Below are 16,654 nucleotides of genomic sequence, written 5' to 3' on the forward strand. Positions count from 1 at the left end.
CCCTATCCAGGGCAGACGGGGCCATATAACTAAACCAAAATTATTTCTTCTACCACCCTGATCATCGTAATCACGCAGTACATTGCTTCGTACAACTGGTCACTCAAGAAGTTCAGCCGGGATTCCGCTCATCTCAATGGTTCTACTGCTTTTCTATTTTCGAATAGCGTTTTGCACTTTATCTAGCGTGGATGAATCCACAGTTTGTACTTACATCCTTCCATATTTTTTTCTTCTATTTGTGCATTCGTTGCTAGTTTGTCCGTTTGTTTGGAGCTTCTGAGCATAACTTTCGATAACTTAAAACTGAATACTGTGCTTGAAATTAGTAGTAACCAACTGAAGACTTGCACTTGGCATGCGCTCTTTATTGATAAAATTACGATTGTCGCTAGTGGTACAGTAAGCTCCATATCATTCCGATTGCCGTACAAGCATTTTTCTTACCAGACTCCTCGCATGATTTTTGTTGGTAACTAAACTAAAATGGTACTTGGATACTTGGTAACTAAACTAAAATGGATCTTGGGAATCTACGTTACGTATGTTTTGAATTGTAGTGTCATAGTACTATGCTCAGTTTCGCTTTGGAGAAAATTTGGATGAAACTAATCTGTGTATGAAGGGCACATTACCTAACGTGAATAAAGTCGGATGCGTGTTTCGGTTTCTTTTTATCAGTAGCATAACAGACTGCCTTTTAAATTCAAAATGTCACACGACGTGTATGAATTCCTAAACATCTGATGTCTCAGTAAGTAAAGAAGCTCCGTTTTGATGGCATTGCAGCGAAATCGAAATCTTGTTTTCCTCTAAGTATCGGGATGTCCCGGCTTGTGATGTCTTGACAGTCCGAGGCTGTCGTCGACGTCGTTACTCTTTCGTTCTCCATAAAATTGTAGATGATCTCCTTTGTCCCTGATACTGTTTGCTACTCCGATGTTTTAATTAATTTCGCTGCGAAGAATAATAGGAATCTCTTACAACAGCAAATTCGAACGTGTTTCCTCGCGTAACTCATGTCAATAATTATACTAGTCAAAAATATCCAATTGGGGTTTTCCTATAGCCTACCTTTCCTATAGTTGCAATAAAATTCAGTGTATATTCAACTGTGTTCTTTATAGACTAATTTAGTCTCTAAATTGTCAGGGGTACAACAAACTATTTTCCAAGTCCTTTAAATCTCTAATTTTCCCTAAGTTTTAATAGAATTCAATTGATCTACCTTGTACATAAACGTTTTGTTTTGCTTTAAAATAACCTCAAAATCCCTTAGTTTTTATAAAATTCTATTTTATAATTTTTCTTGTTAAACATTGTCAACATGTAAAAATCAAACGGGATTGATTGAATTTTACAGATCGACGATTTTCAACAAAAACCTGAACTGTATTTCTAGTTTTAGAATAGTTGCAGAATTGTTCCCCGTAGTCTGTAAACGTAGCTTTAAAATAATATCAAATTTTCAGAAATTCCTAATATTGAGCAGAAAAATGGGTGGGAAATATCTGAGACATTGCCATGACCGCTCCGACTGCTTACAAATGAAATCTAATACAGTAAAGACCCGTTTTTATCAGCCCCTTGGTGAATTTGAAACTGATAAAACCGGATCGGGATCTTTAAGATAAGAAAAATATGCTCAAGAAAGGATTTGCTCGAATTCAATTTGGTTCGTCTGCTAGAGCCCATCATACTACCAACTATCAATTTTCATATGAAGCTGATAAAATCTGGCCAAAAAGCTGATAAAATCGGGGGTAGCTAAAATCGGAGGCAGATAAAATCGGGTCTTCACTGTAGTGGCCCCTACATGCACAACACTTTAATCAATATAATAGTGTAATGCAAAAGAAAATGGAATGATAAAATTATCCAACCGAAGCTACACTATAAGATTTGGACAACAAACTGGTCGGTAATCTACCCAGTAGTGGAACAATTTTGCTACTAAACTTCCCGCGCAGCACTAAATATTGTGATTCGATTATCACAATGAAGCGCGTCCCGCAAATATTAAACGTGGAACAATATATAGGCAACGAAAATACAGCGAGACTTTTTTCTTTCTGTCAGTATACTTCTCGTTCGATTAGAGAGCGATGAAGAAGGCACAAAAAGCGCATGCGCAACCATATATGGTTGACGAAAATCCAGGGAGTGTTTTCTAAGAAATTTTTTAGATATTATTGTTTACACGAAAGGTCTGCAAGCCATCGTTAGATAATCTATTGCTTCAACAACTAAATAAAGCAAATCTAAAGTCACAAAAAATACAAAAATCTAACGAGAAGTTAAAAAAACTGAAAATGTTATAAGAATCCAGCTATATGAAATAAGCATTCGGATGACGTATGAGTACGGAAATTGTAAAATTCATACATCCCTTGAATATTTCACTTCTTTCTAATAATTTCAAACATAAAAATAATTTGAAAAAACTTTATACTTTCTACAAAACACTTTAAGAAATAGCTCTTAAGAATGGGGCAAAATGATCACTACGCAGACTTCTATGATTCTATGCATTAAATTCGAAACAACTTATCTTTATGTGAATGTTTGATACCTGAAGCTACTACAAACGATGAAAAATAATATTTGCTCGCGAAAAGTACTCGCAAAGATACCAAACATACCGAATTCCTTGACATAAAGCCTTAACGAGAGGTAAATATCGTATCCATCCCAAAAAATGAGTACCAAGAAAAAATGAGTTTCGTGCATTCAAGGGTTAACAAAGTGGATTTTTGAATCTAATGGTGCCGAAAAGGCGATTAAAGACCGATACCATGAAATTAATAAGAATACTATGTCACGAAATCAATAATAAATAAGATCCTTAGTAAAATAAGTGAAATGAATTTAAACTTTTCTTTTAAAATATGACATTGGTGCGAAATGAACATTTTGTCTGTTAAGATTGATCATATTACCCCATAAGATAAAATCACTCGCCATGAGTCGACGATTACGTACATATTGAATTTTTTTCAGCGCATTTGAAATTGGAATATGATTATTAATCCTTTTAAGACAGATGTCTTCCGTTTAATTCCACTTTATTAATAATAATGAGAAACTGTTGCTTTTCACCATCAATCAGTATTTCAACTATTACGTAGTCTTCTTCAGTGTTCATATCATATTGGAATATGAAGAATATTTTGCATTCTACCAACAGAGAACATGTTGGAATTATTTTCTTAGTTTTGCTACAGATACATTAGCAGTCAGCTTTAGGGTGCTCCTGCTCATATTGCCTCTCTTTTCCCTACCACCTGCACCGTCTGAACGGAAACTCGCATGCTTCTCGTTTGATTAGCGAGTGACGAACGAGGAACAAAAATATATGAATGACTTATATAACTTCCCAATGCTCAATTAGGTCCCTTAGACACATTGACGACTCTGTCTGAAATAGACTGGCTCGTGGCCGTATGGAAACAATGATAAAGAATCTTTGTTAGCGAGTACAGTATTTTTTGAGATCATTTTGTAGTCCCAAATGACAGTGCAAATAATAGAAACGTTTGGCCGCTCTACATACTTGCGCTTTGCGATTAAAGATAGTATAGGTAATTCTGATTCCGCGTCGCTTCCGAAGGATTTGCTGAAAATCAGTTTTTGCACTGTTTGAAGAAATTGCACATACTACGAAATTAAAAAAATAGTATGCATTTTTCCAGCTGATTTTTGCAAAAACGGTGTAAATCCGTTCAGTACAATGAAAGTTACTACCAAATAAAAACCTTACACCTTTTGTTTTACACCATATTTCAAAAAAAGGTACCCTATATTGAAAGATTAGTCATAGTCTCATCAAAAAAAGACACCTTCAAGCCACATATCGTGTCGTATCAAATAACAGTCGGTTATTTGATCACGTATTATATAATTTTATTGAGCATTATCGTGTTCGCCACGGCGCTCCTCGATGTGGAGGTGGTTGGACATGTGTGACTTTGCGTGACTGAACAATTTTTTTTTCGAGCACAATGAATGTATAAATAAATCTGAACAATACAAAAAAATCCATTGTTACCTTGCATTCAAAATCGTAAACCAAAATAACCTTCGAGTTGAGCACTTTATACCAGACGCCCCCCTTAAGGCCAATTGCAGCGGATCGTGAGTAAATCCGACTCATTGATATTGAGTGTACGGTGTAGATGTGAAGATGTAGGGACATGACGATCACGTGGGAATGAGCGTTTAGTCGCCTTTCAGATCGCGTTAATCAGATTATAAGTACTATAGCGTTCATTAAGTCATCAGGGGTTTTTGTTTGTTGAGAAAACTTGAGAGTAGTTGACTGTAGATCACGATAGCATGCTCGTCTTTGTGTATCGTCGCGAAGGGCTTGAGCGTTTATCGGTTAACGTTGTATGTCGCTTGTGCTACCGTGTATAAATTCGACTTTATAACCGTGTTTTGCCATTCGCAAATTTGCGTGTGTTCTTGGATGATCGCACGTACTGTCAATCTGAATTAGAGATGGGCGAGTGAATCGCGAATCAATCAAAAGAATCGACTCTTCGAAAAGAGTGAATGAACCGCGATTCTTTTTTAAAGAACTGCGATTCACTGAAGGAGTGACAATTTATTATAAACTCAACGAGAACCAAAAAGAACCGAATGAGTTTGCCATGACTATGAATCACTCTAAAATAAACTAACACGATGACCACATGAGCTCTGTTTGTCGTACACGGAATAAAATATCAACTCATAACTAATTTAAATTTAATAATAGTTGTAATTTCAAGAGAGAAACCAATCTTGAAAATGGCAAAAATATTGGGGGAAAATAGCAATTTTTAGTTTAGTGAGTACAAAACTGTCTAAATTGAAAAACTATCTCGAAAATTCAACGTAGAGATAAGATATTTTATACAAAGGTGTATGTAAAGTTGGAAATAAATCGGTTAAGTAGTTTTTGAATGACAGTGATACCGCAAATCGTGTTTTTCCAGAGACATTCTACAAAAAGTTTCGTCGCTGAGCCGCTTGTCGATAAATAGCGATTATTAAAATGATACAATATAATGTACCAAAGTTTTGATCCATTCGCTTCACCCAAATTTCTAAAAAAAATCGCAAAGTGTTTTTCACGCTGAAAAACGCACCCCCGTACCCATCTTGCCTTAACGCCTAATAAATATATTATTCCCATTTTTCTCAAACATTTTTCAAAGTACTGAAATGAATCACTAAATCGATCAAAAGAGTCGATTTAGTTTAGTAAGTGAATCGGGCACGATTTGCTCTCCAAACTGAATCGGTCTGCCCATCTCTAAATCTGATGATTAATTTGGGTGTATGGGTCAGATACTAGAATAGAATGAGTTTCCCATATCACCATCAAGTTCATTCAATCGCAGGGGCACTTTTGTGTTTAAAAAGATCTCGGTTGTTGGTTTGTGGGGATAATCGTCAATTTTCGCCTTTGTTGTATTATCGCGTAAAGCTCGAGCGATTATATGTTTACTTTGCGTGTTTAAATTCGTTTGTATAACAGATTGATATTATCGCGATGGGCACACGCGATTTTAGTTTATGCTGTTTGATCATGTGGATGCTTGTGTGTTGAGGGGGCGTATGGTGTAAAGTGCTCATAACGAAAGTTATTTTGTTTTACGATTTTGAAGACAAGTGAACATTTAATCTTTTGTGTAATGTTAGGGTCGCTTTATACATTCATTGTGTGCGAAAAAAATATATTTTCAGTCACACAGAGCCACAAATACGAGCGTTCCAAGAGTAGACGTCCAACCATTTCCAAGTCGAGGAGCGCCGTGGCGAATACGATAACTCTCGATAAAATTGTCTGATACGGGAAATTTGAATAAGATTTGTAAAGCTTAGACTTGTAGGTAGTCGATGAACCACAGAAAAAAGCTTGGAGTTTTGGAAAATGGCTTCATGAAAACCGAAAAATCTCATATTTTACTGTAACATTCGCTCAAAATAATTGGAAAAAAAATTCATTCAGTTTTTTGTGGTTCATTGGGCATCCTCCTAAAAAAATCAAAGTCAATTCATTGATTAGTTTTCGAGGTATCGTGTTCGCCCAATTTGAAAAACGCGGTTTTGAGAAAAACGCTATTAGAGGGTGTTCCACATCAAATTGCATCACAGAAAAAAAACGCTGTAGAAAATGACCCATTGGGTATTTTCTCTTAAAACACTGTGTAGAAGCAGTTTGTTTAGTGTATTGTTTACACTGTATTGTAATAACTGTCAATTTTTCGAAAATTGTTGCCGATAGATTGAAATTTGCCTGTGTTATAGCAAATACGCGCATGGATTGCATGGTTGTTTAAAACAAAAGAAGCTCAGCGTGGCAACAGAGATTGCAGGAGACCTTTCTAGAGGTTCAACACTAACAATTAAGCGGATAAAAAAGAAGTCGACTATTTTTGCCCTCTACACCAGACGCCCCCTTAAGAACTTTGTGTTTTTGGTTTTGTTTATATTTATTTGCTTGGTTTATGTGTAATTGTTTGCTTATTGCTTGAACTGTTGAATGATCGACCGGGCCGTCGTTCTGAGAAAGTGAGCTCCCCGTTCTCACTGAAGTGCCCAGTCATGGTGACCTGAAACTTGTTGTCTAGTGTATATAAGTTCCGTATTTTAGAGTGGGAGCGAGCGGATAACAATAATTAATGATTTCGTAAGAGCGGTCTTTTGTATGCTGGAGCTTGTGACAGCGTTTATAAATTCGTAAGCGCTAATACGATGACTTCATTATCGGGCAGATTCCATGATAGCGACGCGGGTGTATGTATGCATGACTGATCACGTTTATGACTGGATTTGTATTGTCGTGAAGGACACGAACATTTGTATGTTATTGTGAGCATTCTTTCTATCGCGTGGGGTTTATATGTCGCGTATTCTTGCAGGTTTGAAATTTCGCGTACACTAATGCGTTTCTATAACCATGTGGTCGTTTACTATGTGCTTTTGAGTGTCGCCGAGAAAGATACCGCAAAGGAAGAAACAACACAATAATTAGACAAACATTCAGTAAAAGTAAGATAGACGTACAACTCGTATACAACAATATATTAGAGAAAGACATTAGATATAGTGACAATTAAGAGCAGTGCGGCAAAAAAATAGATGAAACAAAATATGAGAAAGGCAAAACATACAGCACATAAGAAGAAAATTAGTTATCCGAACACCACAGAAATAGTACAAACATTAACCAAGCATGCAACCAAAGAAGCGAAAGACCCAATAAGCCCTCCTGGCCTGCTCGATGCACAACTAGCGATGCGCATTGCAATGCAAATTTTAAAACAATTTTCTATTAGAGGTCAATGTGAAAAGCTACAATTAGGGGGATCCGGGCTACTAAGACAGTGGGGGTAATTCTAACCCCCTCGATTTCTCAGAAAATCGTAAGACTTTCTGATTGTCATACATATTCATGGGAGCGCTATTCTAAAACATTAATTTCGACAACTGAATCTCATTCTTTAGTTTTTTTAGAAAGGATATACAACGTGTTTAATTTTTTTTGCCATCCTGAAAAAAAAACTTTATAATGGTAAAACCGTGATTAAAGTAGCAAATAAAAGTGGAAAAAATAACACGTAAGTGTTTTGGAAAGCTTCAGGCACCTATTTTACGGAAAGATATTTGTTTGGGTGAAAACACAGATTTTTTCAAGACACTCACCGCTTTTGTGCGAAATGAGCGTACGGGGCTTTCCGGACCTCCTAATCCATCAACCACCGTTCAGCGGCTTGCGGCAATCGAAATAATATAACATTATGATTAATTAGTTGAATAAGGGCTCATCTACCCTACCTATCGAGATTATTCAGTATTCTTATTTGTAACAGTGGTGAAAGATGAAAAAAAGCAAAACAAAATTTTAACTCCGGTTAATAGACCTTGTTACAGCGCTAATGTTTACATGAAACAAACAGTCAGGCAACACTTCCTCGCATTCGATTCTTTTCCCTATACTAGCAGCGACTCCTTTGCCACCGTTGCTCGTGCGTCGTCAAAAGATGCCTAAAAGAACGCAAGAAGAAGGATTACATCTTTTCGCCAGCAAGGATATTCTTTGTAGCGTGCGCGCATACTCCCGGGTTGGGTTTATACACGCGGCGCTATACCCCCGGAAGCAATATGCGCTACACGGTACGCGACCAGTCCTGTGTTTGTGTGAGTAGGCAGCTACATCCAATCGCAGGATTTTATTCGGCGTAATGTGAAAAGGGTGCAAAAAATGTTCCAAAGAGGATAGGGTGTGGGGCATGAAGGGATGTTTTTTATCGCTATCGCAAGTGCGAAGAGTCTTATTTGCTGCCGGGATTCGCACAAGGGATGAAAAAACGAACCCCCCCCCCCCTTCGACTGCGGGTTGGCGCTTATATACTTCAGTGGGCCAACACTAAGAAAGGTTCTATTTTTGCAATTTCATGCCGAAATCTTCACGGTATTGGTTAGAAATTTTTCGATTCATTTTTCCACCGAAGACGCTCTGTTTCTTGAAGAAACACTTTTTATGTGATGGTGGTTTCTTTCGAAGACGGAGGAAAATCACTGTTTTTCTTCGGTTTGATTACTTGTGTGTGCGAATTTGGTTCGGCCTTACTGGATGAGGCGTAATTTTTGACATGAAACCGTAAGGGGTGTTATTAGGCAAGCGAGTCCAACCGTAAACGGACGCATTTTAAAACAGGATTTTTGTGGCTCGCTGGGCACATTAGTAAGCGAAAAAAAAACCAACGGTCAAATTCAGCCGTTAGTTCGCGCCAAACCCACAATGGTGGCCACCTGCTGGAAAACGGTTAAATACAAAGTGATGGCAATCTACGTGTCCGCCAAGAGTTCAATGTAAGTGCCTTACTCGGTGTAAATATTTCTGTACATACCTAGGTTAAGAAATACATTGTCCTGCTTGTATCAATCAATTGCACACACCAAATCGAACCAACGACGACCGGTACACGTGGCTGACCACTTCACCCTAACTGATGTCCAGTCGGTTCCCGGAGAACAACCGCTGCTCGGTGGACGAGCTTTTCTCGACTCAATTACAGCTGGCTCACCCGGATGATGGTTCTTCTGGTGGTGGTCAGTGGCAGGGTCAGAATCCAACTGTTGATAGCCACCAGACAGTGGCTGGCAGGGATGAACCGGTCTGTTGCAACAATGATGACGATGGCGATGATGATGATGATGATGGTGGCGATGACTATTGTCGTCCAGCTGGTGGCAATAACCGTCCGAAGCTAGTTGGCGATGAGTTGGGCAGATTTAGTACTGTCCGCACAACTGGTTAGTGAGGATGTGTGTAATACAGGTGCTGGATTGTTGGCGCAGTGCGCGGTTCCTGGGGTTCCGTGGATTTTGGAGTGGAATGGATTTTGTTTTTACCTGAATGGGAATATGAATCTGTGAAGTATAAAAAATGGAAAGAATAATGATGTTTTGACATATCATACTCAACCAGTGTAAAACAATAACATATATTAAATAGCAGTAGGTTAAGGCACATTTTCAATCGTGGCTGTAAAAACAGTAGCTGTCAAACCAGTGGAAGAGTGTGGTAAATGTCCTGAAGACATGACAAAGACAAAACTCCACGAAAATATCGATAGTTGTGGTAATTTAATTGCATTATTAGTGTACTATTTTGTTGACGAAAGTGTCGACTTGATATTTTCATACTACACGTTTATTAGACAGGTTTCTTTGCTAAATCTTTGCTGTTATGAGTTTAAAGTTTTTACAAGTTCATTCAATGAAATTCTTAGAACTAACACATGTACCATAATTTAGTGGTTTTCTTAAACAATGAAAGATTCTGCAAATTGGGTTAAAAACAAATTGCTTTAGGGCAAACGGAAAGTGAAGCATTCAAGTTGACCATCAATCACTTTTGAGGAGTAATAAATAAGGGGCGTGCAGGGAATGATACGGTTAAATTATGTTAAGATTGACCAAACTGGAACATTAAGTGGTCTTTTAAATGATGTGAGAAACTTGTTTTCATTGTATTTTAGTTTATTTAGATTGGCCCAAATCTAAATTCGCGTCAACAATTACAACAAACTGAAAAATAATAATAATATGTCGTTAGGACTGTTGGCAAATTTGGAAAAAGTTACCAGGTAATTAGATAATTTGGCTTACATTCCATAACCAGAAACATTTAGGAAGAAAATCAGAATGAATAAAACAAAATGAACCAAAAATTAAAACAAATTGAAGTTCTACAGAAAAAAATGTAAATTTTTGATACGACATCATTCCGACCAATATCGATTGAATTTGAAGCAGACTCAGAACGAACAGGATCAGTATCGGTACACACTACACAGTGGAAAGCAAACTAAAGCTTTGGCACTATATTCTGGAACTTGACCTTTTATTTCGACAGACTTTTCGTGTACAAGACAGTTAATTACCTTAGTTTCTAGTGAATTGCATCTTCCGTTTTTTATTATTTTTGTAGCAAAGCCTCTAATAATAGCTCTGCCAATTTAGAATCAGTGCGCTATCAGGACCAGTCTTCCTAGTAGTCGTTTCCAAAATTTTTGGAAAATTGTTTACAAAATATTTCTATTGAAATCATGTGCAGGTGAAATAAGTTCATGTCTTCTCGAATTGCCAAAAAAAAAAGATTGAAAAAAGGAGAAAATTAATTCTGCACAAAAGAAATGAAAACCCAACATAGTCGGGTATGAGGACCGCAAAGGTGTTGAAAATTACCAAAACCGCCATATGTTGAGTGCAGAAATGTTCCCAGAAAGGTGCCATCAAGGCGTCGAAGCGATACAGTGGACCAGAAACTGCGTCAAGGCGTCACACAGTGGCACCTGTTCATATAAAGTTGGGACAAAATTATAAAAATTGGTTCATGTGGCAAAAAATCGGGTTTTTAACTAATTTTGGGTAGCTGAATCCATTTCTGCTATCAGTTTTAAGATTCCATAATTCTTTTTTCGACTATTTTTATATAAACCTGTTTAAAGGCATTGGACATTAAAGAGTTAATATACAAGTTAATATTAGTAGTCAATCACATCGGATAGCAGAAATGGTTGACAAAACTAGTAAAAATCACTAATTTTTTCAGCAATATGATGTTCTTTAGGCAACCAATTAGTAAGAAGATTTATGAGCTACAGGGCGTCTTCATATGAGTATTTTCAAAAATATAGACCTAACAACTTCGGCGCAAAAATGCGCAAGATGAGGCCATTATATCTTGAAACTACACTAAATTTTGAGTCAGATTGATGATAAGTGACCCATGGGAGACCATCTCAAAAATTGGAAGACGTGTAAGTTAAATTACTGATATGACACAAAATTTCTAAATTGTTTTTCCTTGATACAGAATAAACGTGAATCAATTTTACACAAAAAGCTCACATCACATAATTTAGCATATTCAGTCTTCTTTCCAAAAAACTCAAAACTACTCGGCCGTGTGGTTCTTGAGATATCGTCATTTGAAGTTCGAAGGTACGAACAATTCTAATGAATTGAATTGAACAGAAATCCTCGACATCACCTGCTTCAAAGACATGTGAAGAATTCAGTTTTCATCCAATTATGGTAAAATTTTGAGGTACTTTTATTCAAACTGGGAGAAAAATAAAATAAATATTTACAAAAGAATTACAAGACATTCATTTTTGGGGTCTTGTCACTCGTCGTGTCACTGTGCGTCATGAAGGATACAAAACTTTTTTCGTTTTAAAGTTATAAGAACTTTAACATAAAATATGGCTTTTTTCCATATATTAGGGCACTTAACATTAAATACCGTTACTGCCATGTGAAATATCATGCTTTGTAGTATAGATCACCAAACATGACAAATTTCATATTTTTTACGTTTTGCAACGGATACTCAAAAAATAGTTTATTTTTAGTAAGTAATTTGTTTTAAAGAAAGTTTAGTATATTGAGCCAAACTGTTTTATCTGAAAATATTTGTTAGGCTGACTTTAAATATAAATTTTTGAAGTCAGCCTAACAAAAAATCTAAACTGGAAAAGTTATAAATAAAGCCATGTATCAAGAAACACCTTATTTTTTGTAAATTTCTTGTAAAATGAACAGTAAAATAAATAGAGCTTCAAGTCTTCAACAATGTTTAATAATAACATTTCTTAATTTTTTTTTGAAAAACTGCGAAACTATCTCGAATCATTTAAAAAAATATTTTTCTGATTTTAATAAGTTTAGAACCACCCTACCCCCAATTTGAAATAAAAGAAATGTTTTGAAAAATGAAAAAAAAAATCTTCGTCAGAATGAAAATTTTATAGTGTCCACCGTGAAAGTAATTTAAACATACTTCCAAGGTTCAATTAGTGAAAAATCAAATTGTTATTATATCTTTACAATTTTCTCTTTTTTGCTAACATATTCTTTAGACAATTTTCAGAGTTTTGGAAGACGCGCATTTTCTTCTAAGACATTAAAATTCTACCTTGTATTATTAAAAACATATAAGTAGAGTATAATGGGGTCAAAAAGGTTTAAAAACACATTATCTTTTGTCCTCAGTACAGTACATTTAATCAACGTAAAAAAATGCCAAGTGAGTTTTTTCTTATGTAAAACTTAATTCTGAACACGAGTTTCGTGTTGGTTTTTCGATATTTCTGCTTTTGAAAAAAATACGGACATAAGCCGGAAACATTCGCTTGGGGGCACAATAGGTCAGCAATTTAGGGTCACTACTATATTGTAAATTAGAATTATTTGTCAGGAAAATTGCGTGTAAATTCATGCAAAAAACACCAAAGCGAAGTGAAGAGGACATAAACAACACAATGCATCTGTTCAAGATGGCGCCAGTATTCGATAAGCCTCTAAACAATTCAAGATTCCGTTGAAAACATTACTTGACAGAGTACACAGAGTCAGCTGGTTGAAATCTGTTCAGCCCGAATTCTGAGGTAGAAGAATAAGCATTTCGAGCATTTCGATATGAAAATCGACGTGGACACGATCGAAACGGCGAAATTTGGATAGACAAATGACAATTGCTTGGTGCAAAACAAGACATTGAACCACAGAACACACATTATCGAAACCTTGAAAAAGGTCCCAAACGGACCGAAACGTCGGATAAAAACAAAATAGTGTTTTTGTAAACCGCAGACTGCATAGCCGAAACACATAACCTTATAGTTATTACAGTCGACTCCCATCCAAAAGTTTAGAGACACTACCACAATTGAAACAATCATTATGCAACCAGAAAACAGGCAAGAATGAGCAGTGCAGCCAAACTAAAAAATAAATTTGAAAATATGTTGTGTGAAATTTTAAGTGCAAGTAATCAATTATTTCAAGTTATTCAACTGATTACTGATGGCAGAATTTTTAATGTCTATAAAAGTACGCTGTACAAGATCGTCTAGTCGTACCACTCTTGTGTCGTCGTGGTCTATATCTTTTCAAAACGAATCCTCTAGAGTGCAAAAGCATCTGTTTTTTGCTTTCGAGCAGTAAGCGAAACGCTCTCAAATGAATGAACGCTGCTACAATGATGAGAAGTTTATCTAGCTCATTCGAATATCTGGTAGTTATGTGTAAAGCGGCATTTTGAGCGAGTCGTATTTTGTCGATTCTAGTCCAGATGCTCGACTTTTAGTCATTTTGTTTCTAGTGTGTCTCAGCTCTCAACACAGTATTTAGACTTAACAGATTGGCTCAAAATAGTAACAGACATTTCTGGTGGAACAGAATATCGAATCAGTATTAAAAAATAAGTTATTCTTCAGGGAATCTCACGGAACCTTTAAATTTCACATCTTGTAGCTGAAATTACATTACTGTTACCAAAGATGTTTGCATTGGCCTCGTAATTGTAATTCACGAAAAGGAACCAATGCGATGTCTCTCGAAATAGAAAGTCAAGCTTCTAAAAGAATTAAAGTATGCACTTTTTTAGGAACATATTGATAACAAGGAAGTTTTTATTATTTCAACCGATTTTTGTATAATAAAACTTCAAAGGACTAAACAATGCATATATATAACATTTATTTAAGTGGACTAAACTAGTCATTATCTTTAGATTTATTCGAAAAATTAATTTTGTTTCGTTAAAATATTCTCATATTTACTGCACTATTTCACCTGATAAATGTATGAAAACTATTCAAAGCAGCGCAATTTGCTCTCTGCTAACATTCGAAAAGTGCTCAAAATCAAATAATATCAACTAAAAAATCTATTATCTACAGTTCGTAATGACTTGCGCAGTCAGAATGCAGAAATTTAACTAGTCCAGCCATGTTTTAACGAAAAATTTCAAACAAGATAAGAGAGTCTGTCGTGTGTAGCAGCAACAACAACTACGAAAACAATTTGAACAACAAACTACCAACCGTGTAAAGTACTTCTATGCAATAAAAATAAAATGTCTAGTGAACTAATAATGAATAGTAATTAAGCAACAATAATCATTACAATTAATCAGAAAATAGATATATAAGTGCAATAATAATACTTCAGTTACATCGATTATTCTCCACCGCCCATCGTTGAGGGGTTACTAGAGGGACCACTTCACTCTCGGACCCTTGCGCTGGGTGGTAAATATAGCATCGGCAAAATGTTCCTTGTAAAATTACGTGAAACGAAACATCGGATACAGATTGTGTGAAGAGTAGAGTACTTAACATAGAAAAAAAACGAACAGAAAATGTTGACATGCAAGACAGTGGTATATTGTATGAGAGAGGGAGGGCATACGCATCACGATGAATATTGGAACTAAGCTGTAGGTATATATGTAAGAAATATTATTACAAGCAAAACAAATATATCAAAAGTAAATGTATCTAGTGAAGTGAAAATCACAAAAGTATTACGCACCACATGTATTATTAATTTAGTGTCTAACAAAATCGTTGAAATAAATATTCATGCATCAAGTCCCAGATTCAATTATTGTGTTTGGTTGTAATATTATTCTCTATGTAACTGAAAGAAAATCTTAAATTGATACTTTTAGATGTATTAGATTTTGACGCTTACACCTGTTTTACTAAGGCATTGTAACAGAACAATTTGTTCGCACGCTTTCCACCTAGTTAGTACCCATATTGATTACGGCGATCATACACTATCGTTATGCTACAGAACAACTGCTACTGAAATTTCAGAACAATTACTGTGCATCATATTTCATTAGTGCAATTATATTTGTTCATTTATGGGTCCTTGCCTACTATGTAAGAAAATGCAATGTGTGATAAACTGCTTATCGTGAAAATGAGCGTCAATTTCAAACTCTGTAAGACATACTATGGTAAAAAGATGGGTGCATTAAGTCTGTAGCATAACCGGAGTGTCGTGACTACGATTTGGGCGGGTAATTCAAATCTAATGACATTCGACTGAATCACGTTTGGATGGAAAATTTTCAAATTATTCGTTCTGAAAAGATGATGATGTACTGGATTCGAAGATCTTTGGAAACTGCTGACTTCTGTCCTCTATGTTCAGGGTCATCTGTTGTTCATGAATGCGACTCTGACATGATTAGTGTAATTTTTTAATTTATTTTTTTTTCTGGATGGTTTGATAGCGCTGATACGAGCAATTTTGTTAGCTAAAGAACACATTCTCTGGGGGTAGGTAGGCATATTTCCCAATTGGCCCCGGTTACTAGCACGGAGTTGTACAAACTAAATAAGGCGGCCGCATCTTGTTAATCGTCCTCTCACTCGGTTGACATGCCTGATTGTATCCAATTGACGTCGCTACCAGCACGGAACTGGACAATCGAAATAAAGCAGTCAGTCCACCGAGACGGTCGATTCCCATTAATCGTCTTCTCGCTTCTTGTTAATATGCAGTCTCCAAAAAATGCGACCAATCCGATGGGTTTGAATAGCTGTATACGACAGAAATCACAATTCTTTCTATTCAAGATTTGCGGCTCGATGCATGAAATTCGCTCTAAACAGCTTAATAAAATGATAATGGAAACAAATCTGTATCGGATCTATAATTAAAATTTTTCATAACTTTGGTGTTTGGTTATTACACCATATTGACGGCTCTAACCGAGATGGATTGGAAATGTTAATTTTTTCAGAGCATTGTGTCAAAACACAATTTTTTGTTATACGTGCATATCCTATATAATCCAAAATTTAATACAACATTGCTGAACACATTTTCGACACAGTGTCGAAGAAACTGATAAATTCCATCAGTACAGAGTGCGAAAGTGGATTACTCTACTATTCTTGAACGCCTGAATCTTCAATCCCGCATTCGAACACTACGTACTAACTCTCTTTCGCGACTACCTTTTGGAGAACCATCTACGGTCACCACAGCGCTGATACCGGACTTCATCACGTTTTCAATAGAGTTGCCACAGGATTCGACTTCCACTGAATTAAAATTAAAATTAAGTTTTTGTCTATCCTTAAATCTAACTAGGTTAAGAACTACCATTGAGGGCCAAGGCGTTTGTTGTGTTGATACAACAAATAAACTTTCTTCGGAAATTTTGGAAAGGGACCCGTATATTCAAAGTTAAGTCGCTAGTTGCAACAAAACAATCTTCCTGAAACAAACCTCTGGTCGGATTTATAGTGTACCAACCGACGCTTTTTAGAGGTAACGACAA

The 16,654-nt window shown here is 36.1% G+C and overlaps 1 protein-coding gene and 1 long non-coding RNA gene across 2 annotated transcripts in view; one reads left to right on the plus strand and one right to left on the minus strand.

Moving 5' to 3' along the window:
* LOC131692851 (peroxisomal targeting signal 2 receptor) overlaps positions 1-16,654 on the minus strand; it is a 116,084-nt gene that overhangs the window by 77,508 nt on the left and 21,922 nt on the right. The gene's annotated exons all lie outside the window — the stretch shown is intronic.
* LOC131692852 (uncharacterized) lies at positions 1,662-14,955 on the plus strand. The gene is made up of 2 exons (XR_009306080.1): positions 1,662-8,865; positions 9,014-14,955. It is a non-coding gene; the product is annotated as an uncharacterized LOC131692852 (long non-coding RNA).

This window comes from Topomyia yanbarensis, chromosome 3 (genome assembly GCF_030247195.1).
Source record: "Topomyia yanbarensis strain Yona2022 chromosome 3, ASM3024719v1, whole genome shotgun sequence".
Taxonomy (NCBI): domain Eukaryota; kingdom Metazoa; phylum Arthropoda; class Insecta; order Diptera; family Culicidae; genus Topomyia; species Topomyia yanbarensis.